Raw genomic sequence first — 25,213 nt, 5'->3', positions numbered from 1 at the left:
AAAAATCAAGTTTATTTTGAAAACAAAAATAATAATCACTTTGGATTAGTGTTCAAAAATTGATTAATTCGACTTAAGTGAAAACAACAGTTTAAAAATATAAATCTAAACTTTACAAAAAATCAAGTTTATTTAAAAAAAAAAAAATCACTTTTGATTGATGCAAAAAAATCGATTAATTAGATTTAAGTGAATGCAATTGTAATATTGCATATGGTAAGTACTAATAATAAGAGATTCTATCTTAATCTTGATAAACACTTGCTAGTTGCAATCTCCATGTATTGATTTTCCTTTGAGATTCTTCAAAGTTACAAATTAATGCTAACTTTAAAAAGTAGAAAAGTGATTTTTGCACAATAAAATCAAGCAAGTCAACATTTGAAATGTTTCTTGGGCTCATTAAGATCATGCAAGTCATGAAAATATAAACACTTATAGTAGAACTTATCAAGAGGAAATCACAACCAAAAAAAAGTTACTAAAATAAATGATTATAAACCTTACTAAAATAAATGATTATACACCTTACTAGATGTTTAGTGAACTTGGCAAGTTCACTATCACATTTCAATTTTTTCAATTATCTATTTAGAAATTTCTCTTTTATATATATATATATATATGAGATTGCATGTAAGTTTTTAGATTTGATTTTCATTTTTATAAATCATTCCTATACAAAATTTGCACATCTTGTTCTCAAGCATGTATGTTTGTCATATTTGATTTAAAAAAAATGCAAAACAAAAGAACACATATTGTTAAACTATTACATACAAAACCAAAAGAAATATGTAAATGATTTTACAAAAAAATTAATAACCTAATTGAATTCACTTTTTTAAGAGAAAAGAATGTGACTATAGTTTTATTATAGGATAATAATTAAGTTCATCAATGTGTGAAAATCCATAATGAAAATTTCTAAGTGTTCATAAATTATTTGTAACAAAGATAAAAGAAATACACATATTTCTATAAAAGATCTATTATTTTAATTAAACTATTGATTCAATATAAGGATATTAGAACTGAAATGAAAAAAATTGCAAAGCCATTGAATCTTTAAAAATTAATATAGAAGTTAAAAAAATATTCTAAATTTATTTTCTATTTTTAGTATAGTGTAGAAATCACATACCTACATGTCCCATGCTCTGGTAGATTGACATAATGTGTTATAACATCCCCTATTCTACTATAAAATAAAAACTAAATGGAGAAATTTTAATATTGTGTTAGAAAATGAAAAACAAATAAGTTTTAATTATATGTCCACTTATTCAACACATTTATTCCATATAAATACTAAAATCAATCTAAAATATATTTTACAAACCTAAAACCCTCCTTATAAACAAAAATATGCATTATACCCCTTTTGTATCCACATGACAGCCTAAAAGATTCAAATAACAACTTCTATGCACATTGTATTAAAAGTTGGTCATAATATTATCTAATATTTATCAAAAAATATGTATATTAAAAAAATTAATTAATCTATATATTATTAACACAAATATGAGTGTTTCTAATAAAGAATACTTTTCTTTCTAGAATTCTAAATCAATCTCTAAGAGAAGACGAAAACATAATAAATACAATATCAATATCACAAAGAATGGAGAGCACACATGCCTTCTTAATTAGTTCATTTTGCCTCTTGGAGAAGGTAACTTCCCTATTTGGATTGTTTTCTATTTTTTTGATCTAGAGCTTAACTCCCCAATAATTAGCAATACTTCTCATCTTCAAAATACTATGAATTTGAGTCAAGTAGATGCAAAAGTAAAGAGGAATGGACAAACAATAAGTGTAAAAAAATAAGGTAGGAATTCGTATGTGTCTGTATTATCCATTAAAAAATATGAACAATTAGTAAGTGCATAAAGTATTTAAAAAGACAAAAAATGTGAATATGTTTATACAATCTGTTAGTTAATTAAATTATATTTTAAAAAATTCATTAAAAATTAAAATATATTTAAAAAATAATCAAATATAATGATAAATCTAAATTAAAAGTGTAATAGTTGATTCTATTAGAAGAAAAAGAATAATGTTAGAGGATTTTTAAAAATAGATGTTTAAATCTCTTTGTTTACAATAGAAAAAATGATGTTTTCACAATAAAAATTCAATTGGTTGATAATCAAGATAAATATAAGATTTAAAAATTGGCTACTTCTTAAAAATATGTTTTAAAATAGAATGAGACTTAGATACCAAAAACATATAGATTTCTTGTATCTTTATTTTTTCCAATTAATACAATAATTGAGAAGGATATTTTATCTCACAAGTTGAATATTTAATCAACTTCAATTATATTCTTACTATGTGAACAATAAAAAAATTCATATTAAAAAAAAAAAAGATATACTTTGAAAATGATTGATGCTTATTAATTAATAAGATAACACAAAGAGTACTTTTAAAAGACAATGGATGTAAATATGTTCATACAACTTGTTCAATGACTTTAATATATATTTTTCAAAATTATTAAATTATATTATAAAACATTCAATCAAATACAATAAAAAATTTAAAATATAACATTTGATTGTTTTAGAAAAGAAACCATATTGCATATATGTTTGAATCTCTTTATTTACAAGAAAAATAAATGATGATTTTGAAACAGAAAGTTGGATTAATTGACAATTAAGAAAGAATATATAATTTAAAATTGGTTACTTCTTGAAAACATATTATTTAAAATTGGAAATAGAATGGGACTAAGATTGATCTTTTGTATCTTTCTTTTGTTCAAACATTGTAACAAATAGAAACAATGAATGATTTGTTCAACAAGTTGGGTATGCAATCAATTTAGAGATTATTATTGTTTCTTTTCTCTTGTTTGTTCATTCTGATGATGGATCATAAAATATGACCCAAAATATTGACGAAACAAAAAATGCACATAATCTAATTCAACTAAAAATTTCACATCTTTAAAAGATTAGATATTTGTGAATAATGATGTACCTAATAAAACTTGCTTTATAGACAAAACTTTATGAAACAATGTAATTGATTGTCTTCATCATTAATAAATCTTATTTAATGTCCAACTTTATCTTTTTATTCATAATTTCTAAATGATCATCTCAATAGCCATCTCACATATAACAATTTTTCTAATTATAGTTTTAATTTTATTAGAAATGAGAGTTAACCTAAAATTGCTCTCAAATGTTTTTCTGCAAATAAAATAATTCTTATTTCATATGTTCTTGAAATAATGTAATGTGTGGTGATTCACATGTAATGAAAATTCAAAATACTTGTGATGGAACCTACTTATTGGGGTAGCTATGGGTAAACTTTTTAATTGTTGCTGAGAAAATTTAATAAAATAATTAATGTTTTAGTTGTTTGTCATGCAAATCCAGGAGTTATTTATTTCATTGTAAATCTAGGTATTATTTAACAGTTTTTATTTTGGTTTGGTTGATTTGGTGATGTCACTATGTATGATACAACTTCATTTTTTATTTTGTTAGTTAGAGATGAAAAATTGAATAAGGATGGAATTATTTTAAAAAGAAGAATTAATATGTCGTGACACACATGAGATCATAAACTTATTTGGAAATTATTTATTTACTCAATATTCTAATTGAGCACATGGTGTAGGAGAAAATTGAATAAGGATGGACTTATTTAAAAAAAAAACGAATTAATATGTGGTGACACACATGGGGTCATAAACTTATTTGGAAATTATTTATTTACTCAATATTCTAATTGAGCACATGGTGTAGGAGAACTAAGAATATTCTAGAAGCGAATTTCAAATTCAAATTTTAAATGCATGGTCGAATGTGACTGCAACTATGTCAAGTTGTAAGGAATGTGTCTTGCATGAAAGAATTGCAAATTCAAATTTAATATGCATGTAACCCTCACTTTTGCATGAAATTATTTTGGGAAAAAAAAATGGAAATCAATTAATTCTTTGGTAGTGGGAAATGGTTCTCTTTTCCTATATATTTACTACTAGATTTTTGAAAGAGGGGGGTTCATTCTTTTTTTTTTTCTGATAAAATAGTCTTTGATTTCTTATGAAATTAGTTTCAATATCATGATAGTTGTAGGAGAAATTTCATAGAAGTATTGCAGGATTTTAGAGGTTTTGGAGAAGATCCTTACCAGGCCACAAGGAAAGGATTGAAGAAGGATAGCTGGGAAAAGAGAAGGTGATCAACAACAAAGTCAAATAACAAAGTCTTCATTTGACTACAGATTCAGGTTCCTCCTTCCCTACTTACTTGTGTGTTCTTTTTTTAAGTAGAGAAAAGAAGGGGGGTTACTTTTTATTTGCAAGCATATTATTTGAAATAACTTTATGTAGGTTTTGATATTTTATTTAAATCGGAAAGAGGGAGGGTTAAGTAATATAGGAAATTGCATTCTCATCTCTCTTTAAGAAATCTCCTTCATTGTTTTCAGATTTTGATGAAGGAAATACATTGCATGTTCTCATATTTCTATGGAGAAAAAAACATATGCATGTATCTTTCCTTGTTCCAACTTTTGATAGAGTAAATCTACATGCCCATATGAAATAAATATGTATATTTTTCCTTCATGTTGAATTAATAAGTTAGTAGGGTTCCTTTCAAAAAAATGTGTATACAAATGAGAATATCAATTGAAAACCCATCCCTTGATTTAATCCAATTATTTTCTGTTTCCAAAACAAAATATAGATTAATAAAATATATATAGTATAATAAAATAAACTAATAAAACACAAAATATTAATTTCCATTATAGTTAAACATTAGAGCAATAATAAAGCTCACATTAAAACTATAGTTCAATAGAAGCCCTTATGAAATTATGTGAGAAAGCCATGTTGAAAATAAAGTAAGGAAGAGGTCTCCTGTATGTGGAAGGAAATAGAAAGCTATGTTTATATCTTTGTCAAACAAAAATAAGATGCTATGTAACTATGTTTGTAAAAAAAATAAAAAATATAGCGTATTCTGCCATGTATCTCAGAAGAGGGATGCAAGACCATAGTAAGATGGACAATTGCTGATAGAAAATACAGAATGAGATGGGTTTGAAAACTTGCTTCTTAATGTAATAGTTATGAACTTATTCTGTGTGAGAAAATCCCATTTTCTGAACTGCAACTTTTTCACTTGTTTTTCTGTATCAGAAAGGAATTTGAATGAAGAGAAAAGTCTTTTATGTTGTTTAATGAAATGAAATAAATGAGATAAAACAAGTTACATTTCCATTAGTATTTCCCCACATACATATGCTTATATCTTAGTAGATAAGATTTCATAGTGACATTTAATAATGAAAACTCTATCATTATAGATCCTAAATAAAATGTATTGTGCATAGATCATTTGGTAGTACAGACATTAGATAAAAAAAAAATTGTTCCTAGTATGAACACAGTAAATGGTGAAAGAATGAAGTGGGTATTTGTATATTACTTGAAAAATGAAGCATACTTTTACTTTTAGGAATTTTGCTCAGTAAATTTACATACTACCATGTAGGTAGACATAGTTTGATTAAACAAAATAGGTTTTGGGAACTAGGCCATTCAGATCTCACCCCTCTTTGATCACCCACACCTGAAGATGCAAGAATAAACCCAATTTGTTTTTCTTTCTTTTTCTTCCTAGAGGTTACAAGAGGGTCCTCTGGCTGAAGTCTTTTTTTATTCTGACCCTATTATTGATGTCATTCCTATAGCGACACCATCCTTCCTCCTTCCCGTTGCCCTTCCCCAGGCCTCTAAAAGGTGCAATCTTTGGATTTGCAAGCTATAGATCTACATTGAGTGAGTAGCTCATGATAAACCAAATTAAAAAAAAAATACAAAGAGACAATGTTAAGGTAAATGAAATTATATAAAAAAAAAAAATCTCACAAAGAAAACAAATAAAAGAAAACAACAATACCTTTTTTTTCCTTGCACCTGTAATGCCCCGCCAGGAACCCCGAAGGAAAACCCACAACAAGAATGAAACAATTTTTTAAAAAAAAGTATAAACATAATAAGTGCTTAACACACAACATGCACGATAACACAAGCAAAAGACATACACTAGAATTCCTTAAGGGTTACCAACGAAGAATTAAACCAAAAGATAAATTCCACAATTAAGGTTAATCCAATAATCCATCATTAACTCAATGATCACAAGAAACCATATGCAATATTATATTACACCATTGAAATATTGAAAGGATACAATAAAATTCCACTTCAATAAGCATTTACACATATCATAAAGGATTTGATTAAAACATTCCATACATAGGATTACATTGCTCTTCCAATACATTGCTTCTCAATATACATATAAAGTTACAACTTAACCAAATACAAGGTTGCAAAAAATCAATGATACAATGACCACAAGGGTCTCCAAATAACAATAATCTCCAAAACATGAGATAAGCATAAGCCATGATCCACAAAAACACATGTGAAGCCAATCCTCACATGAAGATACAAATGAGAACATCTGATGGGAAGTGGCACTACCACCCGACCATGTAATTCCCAAAATGGAATCACCCCACCGTGCTAGGACCTCAAGCGAGAAAAAGCATGACATGGTCGATAAAACAATACGACTCCATGACAACACAAAGAGACTCCACAATAATCTAGGTCACTCAACATCACAAATACAATAGTGACTTGACATCACAAAACACAAGTGAATCTAAAGAGAGAATTTCATCGCATAGATTGATGGTTACCTCGATAGGCCCTCATAGGTCCCAACTCTCTGTCCTCGTAACCTCTCTTGAACCTTTGGCTCCAACTTAGTCTCATGCAGACCCTTCCAGCCTATCGTGAAGACAAGGTGGTCAGTTTTCCATTCCAGGCCTTCTCACTACATTATGAGCCTCAATACAAGCACTCACCTATGTGCGAGGCACAATATCTTTATTAATATTTGTGAAATACCCACCTAATCAATTAATTATATTATCACTTATTATCTGACTTTCATTGGGGTAACCTGCCAACCACTCTGGGTGCAGACCTTGCACGAAAGACACTTTCTCAAAGGACACTAAACAGACATAGTCACTCCCTGAGGACTCTATGGTAAAGAAGACAACCATTACACCACTTTTAGAAACAAGTGGTCAAACAAGGACATACTGACTCTTGGCTAACCATAAGGCAAAGACACTACATGGTTACAACAATGAAGCCAACATATATCACTTGGTCAAAGGTACCAAATACACCACCATAGGATGACTAAACCACAAACCATAAATATCACAATATACACTTGCAAGGACAACTAATTCACTATGTCCGCACTTAGACAATCTTTGAGAAAATCAGCATCATAAGCACTTGCAACATCATTGATTGAAAAGTAAATAAAACACTCTTTTACCATTCACATCTATTCAATTTCCAAATCAATATTTCATCAAGGATAAAAATTCACGTCAAATACTCATCCGAATAAAAACATGAATTTCCAACGGGCATTTAATTCATTTCAAGAATATATCCAAATTAATTAATTTGAATTCCTAATACATGCCTTGATTTCCATTGATAAATTTATTAAACTACATAATAAAAAACACATGAAAAATAAACCATTTCATTTAACACTAAAACCACTTCACAAAATATATTTCATATTATAAAATTTAAGTTCATAGCATAAACCGGTTTGTACCAGTAAGGGTACAAGGTCAAGCGGTGGCCAAGGCCAACCCATAGTAGTGCTGTTGTCGAGGCAACAGACACTACCTGCTGGTAGTACTGCTATCGCTGGTAGCAGGCCTACCAACTGGTAGTGCTGCTATCGCCGGTAGAAGCTGCTACCGACTGGTAGCACTGCTACCAACCAGTAGTGGTATTGTTGACTGGTAGTACCACTACTGTTGGTAGTAGCCGCTACCGACCAGTAGCACTGCTACCAATCAGTAGCGGTACTGCTGATCGGTAGTACTACTACCTGCGGGTAGAAGACACTATTGACCCGTGTGGTGGGAACGAGCCCGCCACAGCGTAAGGTAAGGTCTACGAAACATTAAAAAAACATGCTTCCAAAGCATTAAAAAACATTTTAACATAAACACGATTCATTTCTGGGTCATTTCATGGCACACACACAGTGCCAAATCCAAAATCCAAAGGGATATTCACTAGTAAGGTAAATGGTGAAATAAAACACACTGGAAGCAATAGCTAACCAATTCTTGACAATATAGATACTAGGATGCAAACAACAAACCAAATCTAATTCATTCTTTTCCAAAAAGAAGAGGTAAAACAAGAAATTGATTTTCAAGAACACAACATACGACAAAATAGAGAAATGAACCATTTCTTTCCTATAAGCAAACATAGGATCTAAGATTCACAAAATCAACATCCACAGGCATTCCTTCTTCCATTCCAATCATTCCACAAGAATTTACAAGGAAATTTGCATATTTTCAACACACAGGAAGCAAACTGAAAAATTTAAATTAAATTTCAACACAAGAAGAAATCCTCCAACCTTGAAGCAATAGCAAGCAAAGAGATGAAGAATTTCCAGTCTTGCAAGCCAGGTCGAATTTCCAGCTCCACCAGGAGGTTTTCCAGAATTTCTCTCCAAAAATTCCCCTCTTCTCCTTTCTGTGAATGTTTTTAGGAATAGCTTGAAAAATTTGTTTTAACCTAAAATTTCTAGGTTAAAAGTTTTCCAACCAATCAGATTTAAATATTTTAAAAAGGAAAAAGCAATCAAATTTACCTTTTTCCAAAAACAATTCTTTCCCAACAATAAAATGCAAAAGTCAAAAATAGAAAAAGGTAAAAGAAAAGCTTTTATTAATATTTTCTATTTCCAAAAATACTCTCTTTCAACATAAACATTTATTATTTAAATGGCTAGGCAATTATTTATTTCCTTCCACAAAATATATTAATGCAACTTTACACAATAAAATAAGCCATTTAACCATTTAATCTAGAAAATCATTAATTAATAAATCAATAATCACAGAGCATAATAATTAACTAATTACGCCAACATAAGATAACATCATCCATTTAATTAAATAACCATTTAAATAAATGGAAACATGCAAAACAAAGAATGATCAAATTACGACTCACAAATGACCAAACTAAAGCACTATGACTCGCATAATAACCAGATGGAAAGACAACCGACTGACAACACTCACATGAGTGTAAGTGCGGGTCAAGCTAGGGTACAACAACTATCTCCTCCACTCCTATCAGACATATAAGACATGCTCAGACCTATGAAACCAGGTGGAGTCGATACCCCATACCTACTTGATACTTGTACTTGCAATGTCCTGCACCAAAGAACCACATGTGCATATAGACAAATATATATATATATATATACACACACACACACATAGACACGACACACACACCGATGAAGGAGAGTCATGACATTCCCTGTCTCACTAGAGCGAGTGAAGGAAAAACATCTCCTCGCATCCCAATACACTTGCTAACACACAACATATAAATAATGCATTGCAATATAAGGTAAAAGTGTCAGTCCATGATAATGATCCATAAAATAACATTAAACATAAGCATTGAAATACTGCATAAAAGCATACACCATACATCCAAATAAAGCATGAAATAACATCACATATAATATGAATCAATATACAATAATGTTCCACTGAACAGTCACTAAAGTCAATCAAAACATACAAAAAGAGGCTGATTGAGGAGGGGTACTACATCCTCCCCCCCAAGCCTAGGCTTACTCTCGGAAGCCTAAAATAGATAAGAATAAAGCTCTCTCATCTTCCCTGCATCTTCCCATGTCATTGAGGTCTCATCACTTGGATCCCATAGGAACCTTACCTGCTCGATGGTATGACCCTTGAGGGTCAAATCCCTATGCTGAAGAATGCACACGGGCTCCATGGAAAGTTGCCTGTCCTCGACCTGCAAAGCATTCCAATCAAGAACATGGGTCACATCAGGATGATAAGGTTGAAGAACAGAAACATGAAAGACATCATGGATGCGGGATAGACTCGGCGGCAAGGTAAGATGGTAGGCAACAGGTCCTATCCTCTCAAGGATCTCAAAACCTACAAAATGAGGCACCAACTTAGAACCCTTTTCATAACGGATCAGACTCTTCCGCGGATGCACTCTCACAAACACATGGTCACCAACTGGAAACTAGTGATCAACTCTATGGGCATCGAAATACTTCTTCTTCCTATCCTAAGCAGCAACCAAATGCCCACAAATCTGCTCAACCTGCTGCTCCATCTCACGAAACAAATCCGGGCCTAAACACACCCTATCCTCCAACCGATCCCAACTCAAAGGAGTATGACAAGGATGACCATATATCACCTGGAAGGGAGACATGGCTATAGAGCTATGATATCCATTGTTATAAGCACTCCACAAGGAAAAGATATTCCTCCCAACATGATTGCTGGTCCATAACATACATGTGAAGCATGTCCTCCAAAACCTGATTCACACACTTAGTCTAACCGTCGGTCTCTGGGTGATAAGCTGAACTAAAGTTCAAGTGGGTTACCAAAGCATGCTGAAGTGAGGTCCACAAGGCTCAAGTAAAGACAAGGTCTCTATCAGAAATGATCCACCTTGGGATCCCATGCAACCTCACCACATCTTCCAAGAAGACTCGTGCCACCATTATTGCTGTATAAGAAGATCAAATATGAAAAAAATGAGCAACTTTGGTCAATCTATCAACAATGACCATGATGGCATCATGACGATGTGAAGAAATAGGCAACCCCACAATAAAATCCATGGAAATGATATCCCATTTCCAATCCGGTATCAAATTAGGCTGTAAAAGCCATGCAGGGTGCTGATGCTCCACCTTCACCTGTTGACATTCCAAGCACTTCAACACAAAATCAGCAATATCATGTTTCAAACCAGCCCAATGATATATCTGTCTAAGATTTGTGTGCATCTTCTTGACACCGAGGTGTGCCGAATAAGGTGCACGATGGGCCTCAATCATGATCAAAACACGAAGACCCTCCAAAGGAGATACATAGATCTGTCCAAGATGTCAAAGAAGACCCTTTGACTCAAGAGTATATCTAGAATATCTACCCTCCAATGTTCTTCTAGAATCCTCCACGGCTCTAACATCCTGATACCAAGTGTCCTGAGGAAGAATTCCAAGAATTCTCTCACTCAAGTCCACACCAAGGGATAAAGCTGCAACCTCATGCCACCTACAGCTCAAAGCATCTGCCACTACATTCTCTTTCCCCTGAATATAATGAACCTCAAAATCATACTCGTAGAGTAATTTCATCCATCTTCGCTATCGAGCATTCAAGTTCGATTGCGTGAAAATATACTGCAAACTGCGGTGATCACTATACAGCTCAAACTAGCGCCCCAATAGGAAATGTCTCCATCTAACCAACACATGTACTACAACAACCAACTCCAAGTCATGAACTAGATAGTTCAACTCATGATCCTTGAGTTTGTGAGACTCATAGGCAACCACACGTCCATCCTTTATAAGCACCGCACCTATACCTTCTAAAGAGGCATATGTGCATACCATGAAATCTCTAAATGGATCAGGGACTGCCAAAATCAGAGCACTAACAAGGAGTTCCTTCAAGGTACAAAAATAAAATTCACACTACTCTGACCAAACAAACTTCTTCCCTTTCATCTGAAGATAAGTAATCGGATGGCCTATCCGAGAAAAACTCTGCACAAAGTGATGGTAATATCTGGCCAAACCCATGAAACTTTGAACCTCAAAAACACTGGTCGGTGCTGGCCAATCAACAATGGCTTGGATCTTAGAAGGATCCATAGATACACCTTCTCCCAAAACTATATGACCAAGATAGCTCACCTCAGTCTGGAAGAAATCACACTTCACCAAATTCACAAAAATCTAATTCTCCCTCAAACACTGCAATACTTGATGCAAGTGAACCTCATGCTCTTCCATAGATCTAGAATAAATCAATATGTCATCCAAAAACACAAGGACAAAGTGGTCAAGGTAGGTGCAAAAAAACCCCATTCATAAGACTCATGAACACTGAAGGCGCATTCATCAACCCAAATGGCACCACTGTGAACTCATAGTGACCATAACGAGTACGAACGCTGTCCTATGAATGACTACATCATGAATGCACAATTGATGATACCCAGATTTCAGATCTATCTTAGAGAACACCTTGGTTCCCTTTACCTGATCAAAAAGATCATTTATCTGAGGCAATGGATATCAATTCCAGATGGTTACCTTATTCAACTGGCTGTAATCAATGCATAACTGAAGAGAACCATCGTTCTTCTTAACGAAGATAACCGACACACCCCAAGGAGAAACACTAGGACAAATGAACCCCTTGGCCAACAACTCCTAAGTAGTCATTTGATATGGTTCTCTCAAAATAGGTTCCGCACTAGGAACCAAGTCAATGCAAAAATCTATGTCTCGCTTCGGAGGCATACCAGGAATATCCAAAGGAAACACATTAGCATTCTCTCAAAGAATAGGGTGACCATCAAGAGAAATTTATTGACTCTCTTCCTCATCCACATCCTCAAGAGCAACTGCAAAAAGCTGAAACCCTTGATGCATGCACCACCTAAGTTGTATAGCAAAAATCATACATAAGGATATCGATCGCTGAACTCCAACGATCCCCACTCTCCTGCCATGGTCATCTAAACACTCTACTGTCTTTAGATGATAGTCTACATGAGTGTTGTGAGATGATAACTAATACATCCCCAACACTACTCCATAGGACCCCAAAGGAATGACTTGAAGGTCAACTGAAGTGACAAAGGGTCCTAGGTCCAACTCACAATTGGGAACGAAGGCATCTACAAACACACGCACATCGGTAGCCAACTCTACTTTCCACCTATCTGCCTACTTAGCAGACACGAGCCTGCACCGCTCCACAATGGATGAAGAAATAAAAGAATCTAAAGCACCAAAATAAAAAATTACAGAGATAGGAATACCACACAACACACCTGTGGTCTCAATCATGGTACTCTGATGCTCAGTCTGGCGGTCATCCACCGCTGCAAATACTCTATGGGATCTACCTACATCCCCCACTGTCAGCTCTGATGCAGCTAGCCTTTGGCTACTTGTATGGTGAGGATGCTGAGGACACTAAGCATCTTTGTGGCCAAATTGACCATAGGTGAAGCAAGCTCCACTACCAGGTCCTCTACTTCCAGATGACCCACTGGACTGCTAAAAGCTCCCCCCACTAGGAGCCTGAGATGCTCCTTGAGAAGACTACCCTGGAAAGGTCTACCTACCCTTCTTCCAGAACCTATCCTTCCAAAACTGAGAGTTGCCACCCTACTGGCCCTGAGACTGCTTTAGTCTCGGCAGCTGTTGTTGCTGCTGACCACCCTTAGTGGGTGCTTGAGGACCCCTAAAAGGTGCAGCAGTCTGGGACTAATTCCCTCTCCCTCTAGAACCACCAAAAGGATCACTCCCTAACTGAACTCCCGACTGGCTGCCATGAGCATGGCTAAGGTTTTGCTCCACCAGCCTAGCTTTCGCCATAACTACCTCTACTGAAGCAGGCTCAAAAAGTCTCACTCCTCCACTGATGTGGTCATTAAGACCTCTCAAGAAGTGCTGAACAAGCATAGCCTCATCATTGCCGATCTTGGCATACTTTTTGAGCTCATAGAACCTATGCTCAAAATGATCCACTGACATCCCAAATTGGCACAGAGTATAAAACTTGTCTACACGCAACTGCTTCCATTGGGGTGAGAGAAATTGTGCCTTGAATCTCTCCAGAAAGATCTCCCAAGATGCGGTGTTAATGTTCACACCGATCCTCTCCTCCTCTAACCTCCACCAGATAGATGTGAAGCTCTCGAGATGCATGATCACGCATCTCGCCTTGGTGTTGCTGCCATATGGATACATGGAAAAACACCGATATAAAATGATAATCCAGGTCTTTGCCTCGAGACCGGTACCTTTACCGTCAAAGAAAGGAGGATTGGACCTCATCAAGTCCCTCATGTGCCCCATGATAGCTAGATCCTGGTCCACTGGTACCTCTCTTCTTCTAGGAGATCTCTCTCTCTCTCTCTCTCTCTCTCTCTCTCCAGAACCTGCTGAAGCGGCTCCTCTACCCGACAAAGGATGGGTTGATCCGCCTTAGGTCAAGGCCTAGTCTAGCTAGCACCTCCTTAAACATCTTCCGCAACTCTTCCCTTTCGGGAACCTTCTCTCCTGAATGCGGTCCCTCCTGATGAACCGACTGATCTCTATCCACACACGCATGAGTGGGTGGTGGTGAAGGACTATGGTGGTTGGAACCTCACCCGTATCCTCCTCCTCTACCTCTGGTGCGGCCACCAATACAACCACCTCCCTTGGATTTCCTAGCCATGACCTAACATTGCACAAGAGAGAAAAGGTTAAGATCAAGGAAAGGAAAGAAGCAAGGAAGTCATACCACAAGACCTACATAGAAGGTCAAGGCAAATGGGCTCACTACAAACCCAGAGTACCCAGTGTTGAAACATGGGCTCTGATACCAAATGTAATGCCCCGCCAGGAACCCCGAAGGAAAACCCACAACAAGGGTGAAATAATTTTTTTTTTTACAAGTAAAAACATAATAAGTGCATAAAACACAACATGCATGATAACACAAGCGGAAGAATTACACCAGAATTCCTTAATGGTTACCAACGAAGAATTAAACCAAAAGATAAATTCTACAATTAAGGTTAATCCAATAATCCATCATTAACTCAATTATCACAAGAAACCATATGCAATATTAGATTACACCATTGAAAGATTGAAAGGATACAATATAATTCCACATCAATAAGCATTTACACATATCATAAAGGATCTGATAAAAAAATCCCATACATAGGATTACATTGCTCTTCCAATACATAGCTCCTCAATATACATATAAAGTTACAACTTAACCAAATACAAGGTTACAAAAGATCAATGATACAATGACTGCAAGGGTCTCCAAATAATAATAATCTCCAAAAAATGAGATGAGCATAAGCCACGATCCATAGAAAAACATGCGAAGCCAATCCTCGCATGAAGATACGAAAGAGAACATCTGATGGGAAGTGGCACTACCACCCGACCATGTAATTCCCAAAATGGAATCACCCCATCGTGCTAGGAGATAGCTGAGGACCCTCAAGCAAGAAAAAGCATGACATGGTCGATAAAACAATATGACTCCCTGACAACACAAAGAGACTCCACAATAATCCAGGTGACTCAACATCTCAAATACACAAGTGACTCGACATCACAAAACACAAGTGAATCTAAAGAGAGAGTTTCATCGCATAGCTTGATGGTTACCTTGGTAGGCCCTCATAGGTCCCAACTCTTTGTCCTGGTAACCTCTCCCGAACCTCTGACTCCAACTAAGTCTCACACGGATGCTTCCAGCCTTTCGTGAAGACAAGGTGGTCGGTTTGTCATTCTAGGCCTTCTTACTACATTATGAGCCTCAATACAAGCATTCACCTATGTGTGAGGCACAATATCTTTATTAATGTTTGTGAACTACCCATCTACTCAATTAATTAGATTATCACTTATTATCTAACTTTCGCTGGGGTAACCTGCCAACCACTCTGGGTGCAGACCTTGCATGAAAGCCACTCTCTCAAAGGACACTAAACAGACATAGTCACTCCCTGAGGACTCTATGGTAAAGCAGACAACCATTACACCACTTTTAGAAACAAGTGGTCAAACAAGGACATACTGACTCTTGGCTTACCATAAGGCAAAGACACTACATGGTTACAACAACGAAGCCAGCATATATAACTTGGTCAAAGGTACCAAATACGCCACCATAGGATGACTCAACCACAAACCATAAATATCACAATATACACTTGCAAGGACAACTAATTCACTAAGTCCGCACTCAGACAATCTTAGAGAAAATCAATATCATAAGCACTTGCAACATCATTGATTGAAAAGTAAATAAAACACTCTTTTACCATTCACATCTATTCAATTTCCAAATCAATATTTCATCAAGGATAAAAATTCACGTCAAATACTCATCCGAATAAAAACATGAATTTCCAACAGGCATTTAATTCATTTCAAGAATATATCCAAATTAATCAATTTGAATTCCTAATACATGCCTTGATTTCCATTGATAAATTTATTAAACTACATAATAAAAAACATGTGAAAAATCACCATTTCATTTAACACTAAAACCACTTCACAAAATATATTTCATTTTATAAAATTTAAGTTCATAGCATAAACCGGTTTGTACCGGTCAGGGTACAAGGTCAAGCGGTGGCCAAGGCCAACCTGCAGTAGTGCTGCTGCAGAGGCAACAGACACTACCTGCTGGTAGTACTGCTATCGCTGGTAGCAGGCCTACCAGCTGGTAGTGCTGCTACCACTGGTAGAAGCCGCTACCGATCGGTAGCACTGCTACCAATCAGTAGCAGTATTGTCGATCGGTAGTACCACTACTACCGACTGGTAGCATTGCTACCAACCGATAGCGGTACTACCGATTGATAGTACTGCTACCTGCAGGTAACTGACACTACCAACCCTCGTGGTGGGAACTAGCCCGCCATGGGGTAAGGTAAGGTCTATGACACATTAAAAAAGATGCTTCCAAAGCATTAAAATCCGTTTTAACATAAACAGGATTCATTTTTGGGTCATTTCATGACACACACACAGTGCCAAATCCAAAATCCAAAGGGATATTCACCAGCAAGGTAAATGGTGAAAAAAAAACACACTGGAAGTAATAGCTAACCAATTCTTGACAATATAGATACTAGGATGCACACAGCAAACCAAATCTAATTCATTCTTTTCCAAAAAGAAGAGGTAAAACAAGAAATTGATTTTCAAGAACACAACATATGACAAAATAGAGAAATGAACCATTCCTTTCCTATAAGAAAACATAGGATCTAGGATTCACAAAATCAACATCCACAAGCATTCCTTCTTCCATTCCAATCATTCCACAAGAATTTACAAGGAAATTTGCATATTTTCAACACACAGGAAGCAAAATGAAAAATTCAAATTAAATTTCAACACAAGAAGAAATCCTCTAGCCTTGAAGCAATAGCAAGCAAAGAGATGAAGAATTTCCAGTCTTGCAAACGAGATCGAATTTCCAGCTCCTCCAGGAAGTTTTCCAGAATTTCTCTCCAAAAATTCCCCTCTTCTCCTTTCCATGATTTTTTTTAGGAATAGCTTGAAAAATATGTTTTAAGCTAAACTTTCTAGGTTAATTTTTTTCCAACCAATCAGATTGAAATATTTTTAAAAGTAAAAAGCAATCAGATTTACCTTTTTCCAAAAATAATTCTTTCCCAATAATAAAATGCAAAGGTCAAAAATGGAAAAAGGTAAAAGAAAATCTTTTATTAATATTTTCTATTTCCAAAAATACTTTCTTTCAACATAAGCATTTATCATTTGAATGGCTAGGCAATTATTTATTTCCTTCCACAAAATATATTAATGCAACTTTACACAATGAAATAAGTCATTTCACCATTTAATCTAGCAAATCATTAATTAATAAATCAATAATCACAGAGCATAATAATTAACTAATTACGCCAACATAAGATAACATCATCCATTTAATTAAATAACCATTTAAATAAATGAAAACATGAAAAACAAAGAATGATCAAATGACGACTCATAAATGACCAAACTAAAGCATTATGACTCGCATAACAGCTAGACAGAAAGACAACCAACTGACAACACTCACAAGAGTGTAACTGCGGGTCAAGCTAGGGTACAACAACTATCTCCTCCACTCCCATCAGACATATAAAGAATGGTCAGACCTATGAAACCAGGTGGAGTTGATACCCTGTACCTACCCGGTACTTGTACCTGCAATGTCCTGCACCAAAGAACCACATGTGCATATAGACAAATATGTATACATATATATATATATACATATATATATATATACATATATATATATATACATATATATATATATACATATGTATACATATATATATATATATATATATACATATGTATACATATATATACATATATATGTATACATATATATATATACATATATGTATACATATATATGTATATATATATATGTATACATATATATGTATACATATGTATATATATATATGTATATATATATATATACATATATATATATATATATATATATATATATATATATATATATATATATATATATATATATATATATATATATATACAGACACGACAAGCACACCAATGAAGGAGAGTCGTGATGTTCCTTATCTCACCGGAGTGAGTGAAGGAAAATCATCTCCTCGCATCCCAATACACTTGCAAACACGCAACATATAAATAATGCATCATAATATAAGGTAAAAGTGTCAGTCCATGATAATGATCCATAAAATGACATTAAACATAAGACTAAAATACTGCATAAAAGCATACACCATATACAGATAAAGTATGAAATAACATAGCATATAATCTGAATCAATATACAATAATGTTCCACTGAACAGTCACTGAAGTTAATCAAAGCATACAAAAAGAGGTTGATCGAGGAGGGGTACTACACACCCCTATTGTGGTAATAGCCTCCTCTTCATAACTAAATTCTTCCTGTCATGGTGATCAATACCAAACCCTGGCCGTGGCCTCCTTGTCTAATTCTCATAAACAAAATAAAGGGGAAAGTAAAGGAAATCCTTAAGGATTTTTAGGACTTTTAAAGAAATACTATTTTTTTTTAAAAATATTTCCGTGGACTTTCCTGTATCTCACGTGAATGACATTCTTTTTTAATTTTTAATTTTTAATTTTTTATTACGTTTTTATTAAATGATTAAAGTCTTTATTTATTTTCATCTTATAAAATTAAGGGGAGTGAAGGGATAATTTCAAAATAAATTTCAAGATTAGAAAAAAATATCCTTTCTCACATGGCATGTTAGAATAAAGTTGCCTTTTTAATTAATAAATTCCATGTTCTTTTAAACTTTCCTCTTTTATAGTGTTTCCCCTTTTCATAAAGAAAAAGTATTGTAGTGTTGCATTAAAAATATAAATTAAAAAATAAAAATCATGATGATTGGGTGGGGATTATGAAATTGATATATTTATATATTGAATTGAATATTATTATTACTTCATTTCCTCATTAAAGATATACAAAGGGAATTAAAAAAAGAATAAATTTTGGTGGGGAAGGGAATATATCATTTAAATAATTATAATGATTTTATAATTATAATAAAAAAAATATTAGAGGTAAAATATATGTAAAGGAAAAAATAATATTATACATTTATATGGTGTGGATTATGTACCTAATTTTATATATTTAAGATTTAGGAGTCACTATAATTTATCAAATTTCATATAATATGTAATCATAGATATTGTCAAAGAATCATCCAAATATTAATTTCCAAATCTAGTGTCATTGTCTTTCATAATAAAGGATATAGATAAAGTTATTATTTCTAGAAAATATCCAAGGATAAGGTTAACATTGCTTCAAGTGGAAGGACTAGTTCGTTATCTCATTATAATCTTGCAAAGGATTTGACATTACTTCAAAAGCAACTAGAAGAAGATTGATTAGAATTATTCAGAAGCTTTATTTATATTGGATAATCAACAAGTAATTTAGACTCTCTTCTAATCTTATTTCCAAACTTTGGTAATTAAAAAGTAATGTGGTTATCAAGCTCATTGTTAATAGATTCATTTCCAAAAGTCTTGTTATTTAACAATTTATTCCATTTTATTTCTTTCAAACAATTTAGTACCTTTCAAGTATTATGATTCAAATTATAGGTTAGGTTGCCATTGTAGAAGATAATTAAAGATAAATCTTATGTTACTTCAAATGGAAGAATTAGTTAGTTTATAAATAATGCGGTTATTCTCAAGTTTATTATTAAATAGTTTTTTTTCCCTTTCAAACATATAAGTATTAAATTCATTTTCAAGTTTTGTTATTTAATAATTTAGTTTGTCTTTCAAGAAATTTAATGCCCTTCAAGTAATAGGATCCATATTTAAGAGTTTAATGGTTTTGTCAAGCAAATAGTATCTTTCAAGTAATTCAAAATCATTTTCATAAGTTATCTTTTACAAGTATTGAATAGTTCCAAGTAATTAATACTTTCATGTAAATTAGTTCAAATTTCAGAATTTTAATTATTATCATAGTTTCTTTCAAGATAATACTACTCCAAAGTAGATGATTTGTTTATGTTTCTTTCAATTATGCAGAATTAATACCTTAACCTTTATTTTCAAGAAATAGTTCCTTGCATATAATAGTCTCATTCTTATAGCTATACTAATATATTGCTTTACTTAAATTCAAAGATAAATTCCTAGTTAGAAAACTATACAAGAGGAGTTGAAACAAAAAATCTTAGCAGCGTTCAGTATCTATGGTGCCTCTGGGTCATGCTTACGGGTAATGTCGTTGTGTTGAACTCCTGCACTTAATGCCTAATAAAGCTGCAACAACGACGTCTGTGGCATCATCCCTCTAAATCACTGGGGAGAAATAAGGGTCATTTGGAAGTTAAAATCCAAGGGGTGGGTAATCCCCCTTGGATCGATAAGCTAAAAAGATAAATCTTAAATGAATTTACATCCGCTTAGTTAAACCTTAGAAAACCCCATTAGGGTTTGGTTGTGTGTTATTATTTTTGGAAATTTATTTTATCTTATTATCTTAGTGGATGATAACGGATTAAAGGTGAAGTATTTAATAGGAGATAGGACTTAGTTGTTCTAGGCCACAAGCAGAAGGCCATCATGAGCCTCTTTTCTATTGAGATACCATCGTGGGTAGCAACTGCAAAGAAATTGCCTGGGACATTGACCCTAGAAAGGGTTGCATACCCACCAAACAATTTACATTAAACCATAGCTAGAACCCAAAACTACATACTTGATGCCTTGATCCCGTGCCGGAATGTGTATGTATGCAGTCTAGGGACGAAGTTGTCCCTTGTACTTAGGTGTTTAGGGATGGGGATTAGGATTTGGTTTTGGGTGAGTAGTTGGTTCTCGAAGCTCCTTGGTATTTTAATCAAATGATGCAAATACTAATTGAAAGGTTAAAATTAATCCAATGCATACTCAAAAGGAATCCCATATGGATTCGCTTGACTTCCGGAGGGTTTAGGCCGAAATCCGAGGTAAAACTCAAGCTTGTTATATAATTATTTTTATATACTCCTAAATATGATGATCTCAGTGTATTCCTAGTAGGGGAGTGTAGTCTTTAGAGAGTGGCTTAGGACCCGGATGGTCCTGATGAGTCTAAAGTCTTTGGCTACACATATCCTATTCTTATGAATAGATGCCTACCCCGTTTGGGTAGATGCCTATCCCGGATTGGATAGATGAAACCTCATGTCCTGTATGGACAAATGCCTAACCCATATGGTTAGATGCCTAGTCGCATATGGATAGATGCCTAACCCATATGGTTAGATTCCCATCTTGATTGGATGGATGCCTATCCCATTTGGATAGATGTACTTGAGTATGTGACTAAATCAAATACAATTAACAATAAGTAGGAACAAGTAATCAATATTTATTAAGGAAAAAAAAAATAGTTGAGATTTTGGATTAAGTAATAGTGGGTTATTACAGTTTGTCATTTCAGCCCTGCCTATTTTAATTTTCAATTTTTTTGAGGTCCGAACAATAAAATTGTCTGTTTGAAGCTTTCTTCCAATTTACTCAAGTACATTTCACTAATGGTGATGAATGTGTGATTTTTTCTACATGCATGGCTATCTATAAGGTCCACCACTCTTTTTTTAAATAAATATCTCTTGGTGTGTTTTATCTAAATTTTCTAAAATATAGGTGTAGACTTAAAAATTGTGTACCCCTTTGTAATTTAACCTACACTTTTGTAGCCACTTTAGTGTTCATTCCCCTAGCATCCGAGTAGGCTTATTTCAACCTTCTCATTAGCCTTTTCCCTCTTAGGATGCTCAAGACACCTTTTCAGCAACTAGCTTTCAACATCAATTTCATGTTGACGACATGTTTCTCTTGCCACTCGTCATTTATAGAGTGATTTTCTTGGATACTAGTGTGGCACACAGACATTTGTGCATAGTGCACACATCTCACATCTTAATGTTCAATTGTTGGTTTTGAGTGTTTTGACACTTGTCAATTACCCAAGTTGGTGGAAATGGCTTGGAATCTTCTAGAATAGTTTGACAACCCTTCTTTCCCTCTTATTCTATTATTTAAAACCCATCTTTTCAATACATGCAATCTTTCTTGTTCTCTTGGATCTCATAACTTTCTCTTGCTCTCTCTCACTTGCCACGATAGTCTCTAATTTGCTACAACAATCTCAAGCTCTCACAATAATCTTTCTAGTTCTCTTATCTTTCTCAAGCCTATCTAGTAATATCTTTTTTTTTTTCATTGTCTTTGAGCATATTGGGGATTCATCACATCCTTATCTATCAAATTATTTATCTTGTTTGTTTAAATTTTTATCTATCTATCTATCTATCTATCTATCTATCTATCTATCTATCTGGCTTATGTGGAGATAGAAACACCAAAACAAGGATTTAATTGAGGCAAGTCCCCAAATAGCCAAACATTTTTCTTCTTATATATGCTTGTAGGTATATTGGAAGTAATCAAATGCATGAAGGTTTTCTTGTGTCCTATTTTATTTCTTTTATTTATCCCCTTAAATCATGTTATTTATTTTATTCTTTTATCTCTATATTTGCTGCTACGTTTTTAACTTCTGGGTTTTGTAGGTTAATCAAAACATAAAGTTGGGTTTTTGCCATTTTTTAAGATTTTTTTTGTACACACGGACTACAATGTGTTGTGTAGATGTCTATGCATTGTGCTAGTGTCCTTGGCCAAGACGCTCAAATTTGGATTGAAAATTCTTTGTCATTTTCTCTTTCCATTTTTGTAACCAAAATCTTCATTTTATTTACTTATAATAAGATATCTTCACTAGTTTAACTGGTTAGAGATATTTGAATGTGTGTTATGAGATTGGTTCTCAAGGGAATATAGTTTTTGTCTTTGCATGATTAGATTTCCTCCACTACAATATGTATGCTAGTAATAATATAATATAATAATAATGCAATATTTTTTTTGCTTGGTAATAATATATTATTTTATTCATTTTCAAAAGGTAGTACATCTTAGATAAAAGTAAACTTCAAAAAAAAGTCCACAGAATCCCAACAAACATAAAAAAACTGAAACAAACAACCACCCAACTACCACTACTCATGATTACACCATATCCGTCATTATTGATCTTTTACAAAAAAAATGCTCATTGTGTCTTTATAGTTTTAACCCATATAAACTACCCCATTGATTCATTCTATTCAAAAAATTATCAATTTTTAGAGCAGAGATAAACCTCGCAAAAGAAAAAATAAAAAGCTAGAGGTACTGAGACTGTAATAGAGAGGAGATTTATCTATTTCCATGAGAGTTGTCCAGGTCGCCACCATCTTCTTAAATCTTTGCAACCTTCCTCTTCCTTGGTCGTAGCACCCTACGTCCCACACCTTCTGCTTCTGCCTTCACCAATTCTATTACTGCCTCCAATTCCTTAATCTACACCAACATTTTTAACTCCTCCTAGTCGTGCTTAGCTTCAACTCTGCGATGAAATTGACACAATCCTTATGCCCACCAAATAAAAGGGATTAAATTCCCACCTAGGCCATGTTCTCCATTTTCCATGCCTTCTTGAATATCGAAGCCTTCACCTGGAACTGCCCATTCAATGAAGGAATCCATACCCTCCAAAAAATCCTTATGGACAATCGCCTCCATAACTCACTTCAATGTACCTTCTGACTCCCCCACATCCGACCCCCATGCCATGATTAGAGATCAAATGTCCATATTATGATGGTACTTTTCTCTATGATTAATCTTGTCATTAGCAGAAGATTAAATAAATAAAATATTAAGCTAAATCTAATGTAGTTAACCTTTTACCTACAATAAATAATTTAATAGTAAGGTGTTTAATTTACTTTTATTATGAAGAGTGCACAATATTTAAATAAAGTTCCAATAGTAATTATTCAAGGTAACAATAAACTAATTACTCATAAATTTATATTTTATGTTGAATGAACATTCAAAACATTTATACTACAATTATAAATTATATTAAAGATGAGATTTCATTATAAACATGAATTAACGTCAATAATCAATAATAAAGCTTTGAGATAATAATTTACAATAGTGAAATATTAAGGCAATGACTAAATAAAATCGATTAATACATATCTGTAAATCACGGAGAGGCTACTTTCCACATGCAGAGGATTAGTTATAGGCCTAGGGTTTCCAAGCAAGGAAGCACTCTAGGAGGACACGGTTCCTACATAGAACCCTACATGCCTTCATGACATGAAATGAACACAACCCTGGCTAGGACACTCTCGAGTGTACGATGTACCCCGAGTTGGACACACACTGTATGCCCCTTCTCCATTGCCCAATGCCCAACCACCAGACCTTAACTATCCTCTTGCTTTTACTTCTTTCAATTTCTTTTTCTTCTATTATTTTCTTCCTTTTTTTTCCTTCTTTATTAATTCACGAGTTTAAAAAATATCATAGGGTGGTTACCAAAAATCACACCCTTTCATTACTGTAATAATTTTCATAGTTACATTTATTATAATTTATTTCCACGGGAAAAAGTCTTGTAACATTTATTCCCCTGTAAATCAGCTGCTACCCTTAGTAGCATGAGGAGTTTTTGCATCATTAACACACGTAAAATAACATTTAGTCAAACAATTGTGGATATTGAACTCTAATAAAATCAACTTTTTCCCAAGTAGCACAATCATTATCACAGTGACTCCATTTAACTTTTACTTCTTCTATAATTTTATTTCTTAATGTTCTAGTTATTTTTTCAATTATTATTTCTGGTTCAATTTTAAATTCACGAGAAGGTTCAATAGAAATACTTTTCCAATCAATAACATGATCTACATTATAAACATATTTCTTAAGTAAACTTACATGAAATACATCATGAATTTGTAACT

Source organism: Cryptomeria japonica, chromosome 10 (assembly GCF_030272615.1).
Source record: "Cryptomeria japonica chromosome 10, Sugi_1.0, whole genome shotgun sequence".
NCBI classification, from domain to species: domain Eukaryota; kingdom Viridiplantae; phylum Streptophyta; class Pinopsida; order Cupressales; family Cupressaceae; genus Cryptomeria; species Cryptomeria japonica.
The sequence above is the reverse complement of the archived record's forward strand: the minus strand, read 5'-3'. Positions refer to the sequence as shown.